The sequence below is a fragment of the Pteropus vampyrus genome, unplaced genomic scaffold (assembly GCF_000151845.1).
Source record: "Pteropus vampyrus isolate Shadow unplaced genomic scaffold, Pvam_2.0 Scaffold612, whole genome shotgun sequence".
NCBI classification, from domain to species: domain Eukaryota; kingdom Metazoa; phylum Chordata; class Mammalia; order Chiroptera; family Pteropodidae; genus Pteropus; species Pteropus vampyrus.
Window position 1 is genome coordinate 153,451 of NW_011889393.1, and position 2,731 is coordinate 156,181.

At 50.1% G+C, this 2,731-nt stretch overlaps 1 pseudogene; it reads right to left on the reverse strand.

Moving 5' to 3' along the window:
- Nucleotides 1-414: 414 nt before the first annotated feature.
- Nucleotides 415-533, reverse strand: LOC111733673 (annotated as a pseudogene).
- Between the last annotated feature and the right edge of the window lie 2,198 nt (nt 534-2,731).

Here is a 2,731-nt window from a genome sequence, read left to right on the forward strand (position 1 = left end):
TCACATCAGGAGTGCGCACGCAGGCTGGCCCGTGACCCTCAAAGTGCCGCTTTTCTGTGTGTTTCTTCTCCTGCTCAGTTTTTTGTGACATTAGGAAGCCCAGATAAGAGTGACTGTCCACTCTGGAGCCCTTGAAGAGAAAGTAGAAAGTGAAACGGGTTTTCCTACTTTCTTATACACTATTCTGCGGACAAGGAGCAGTTACTGCATACGCCCTTAGTTCTGTGAAAACTCTCAGCACATATGTTATTCACTGAGTTTTTCCAACTTCTAATTATTATTATTATTATTATTATTATTATTTTTTAGGCGAGGCAACCCTCGGTTGACTTCACAGATTGCAAGGACCTTGTCAGTTTACAATCCCTTATTTTTTAATATTTTTTTTTATTTCTTATTTTTTAATATTTTTTACGCTTATAAGGTCTGGTTTTCCTAGGTGGTCTCCCATCCAAGTACTAACCAGGCCCGACCCCGCTTAGCTTCCGAGATCAGACGGGATCGGGCACGTTCCGGGTGGCATGGCCGTAGACCCCACTTCAGGTTATTTACCGTGGGATGATAAGTAACCTGAACGGCGACATTGGCTTTTCGCACGTGTAGATGCAGGACCCGTGTTGCCTGTGTGTCTCTGAATTAGTGCATTCCAGAAAAAGCAGGAGCAAAACAGAAATAATTTTATCAAATTATGTCACGGTAGTTTCTCAATGACTTGGGAAGGGATTTTTTTTCATCCTTTATATTTTCATGAACATGTCACTGGTTTTAGCCAAGTGCGAGAAGACCAGACCAGATCTGTAAAGATTTTACCCGGCACGGAGGCCACTGTTTAAGCCACTGGCAAGAGAGCGACCAGACACCACATTCTTGGTGAAAAGCCTCTTTTCCAGAGAGCGTGCATTCGAGAAGAAAATAAAACTTGAATTGCTGTTCACAAAGCAGGATTTGAAAGGCCGACGGAAGGAGCGGGTTCCATGGGAAACGGAGGAAGGGAAGAAAGGGCTGGACGGGCTCGCCCAAGCGGAGCTGGCCGCGGCTTCGGCTTCTTTCAAAGATGCCGGGAACCTCGGGCGCCGAGTCCTTTTCTCTCCTAGAGGAGACTCGGGGCCAAGCGACAGCTCGGTCACTGGACACGCACTTCTCCAACGCACGGCCCTACTTGGAAACCACTAAAAGGGGAAGCTCGAGGCCCTCCCTCCCGCAGCGAGTCCCTTGTGGGATCAGCGAGAAGCCCATAAAGCTCTTAGTCAAAGGGTCTTCCACCTGGATGCCGTGAACCTCTAGAAGCTCCGTGAAGGGGCTGTCGGGGATCTGTGAAAGCCCCCAAATTTAGCCTGCAGCTAAGTCCAGGCAGAGCTCAGAAGAAGGGTCCCATGCCAGCCTGGTCATAGGCAGAAGACACGGTCACACCTCACCCACCGTTCTGTGCGCACGCTTTACTCTTTGCTCGTGCACAGAGTTGACGCCCACCGACCCGCAGGTCTGCATTTCGTTTTCCTTGGCTGTGCATAAAGTGAATCCCACGAGTCCCCACTTTCACAGAATCTAGTCGCCCTCGGCGTTAAAGAGATCGCCAGCTCCTGACAAACGCAGACTCAGTAAGCTGTTCTGTGTCAAAATTCACGGGAAAGAGCATCTTCTGAAAAACGACTTGTGGACACTGTGAAAACCCCCTCGAGGCATTTCGGACGCAGACAGCTGCCTCCTGGTGACGGCGGACAGAGGGGAAGGTTCTAGAGCATCCCATCTGGAAGTCACTCCAGGATCCAGCCTCCGGCTACATCACGTGCTGCGGTCTGCTCCATGGGACCGCAGTCCTTAGCCGAGGTCTTTACCTGACACATCTGAGTTATCTACTCTTTTTAAAAAGACATTTAGAAATGCCCGGCCTGTGTTAAAGTAGGGCCTGTGGAATAACACACGTGAGCAGCTTGTTTCCTGTCACTTCCTGGGCACTCTCATCTTTGGAGGATGGACGTGTTCGGCTTGCTCTCGTGGAGCCTCACGCTGCCTGTCCCGGTGGGCGGCCGGGCGACACTGGTTGACACCGTGAGCCGCCAGGCAGGGTCGGGCTGTCTAACCACTGTTCTTTGCATACCTGGTGTCTGCTTAAAAGGATGAACAAGTCTCAAGCACCCACCATATATTGAAAGCAGAGGTAGTGATGCAATCTCTTCATAACCGCCCTTTCCTTAGGTTACACGAAGGACCTTCGTTGATCTACCTCTCGGAGTCCTTTTATTATAACTAACAGAAAAGAAGCAGCTCATCCATGGAATTGTTAAGACACTTTTAAGCAGGCCACATCAGGACCCGTTCGCTGGGTTGGTGCCAGAGGGAGAAGGAAATGCGAGATGGGAATCGTGCAAACAGTCGACGGACCGAGGCTTCCCGTTTGCTCATCTCTGCTCCACAAACAGAGACAAATAAGCCAGTGGACAGCAACGTCCCCTCTCGCTAGTGAGCCGATCGTTCCCTCTGAAGCACCGTACTCTGTCGTATTTCTCTTTAAACTGATCATCAAGGGGAGGCAGCACTTTGATTTATTCTGTCAACATCTTCATTCCAAGTCCTGCTGCTGTTTTCTTCAGGCCCTTGACCTGTGAGGCTCCTGGGATTTTTCCGCAGTGGAGTTAAGTGACATCAATCACGACTAGGCCAGAGCGGAGGAATCACGGCGGTCAGGCGTAAGCACAGAACGAGTGTCTCTGTCTCAAGTCAAAACATCGCA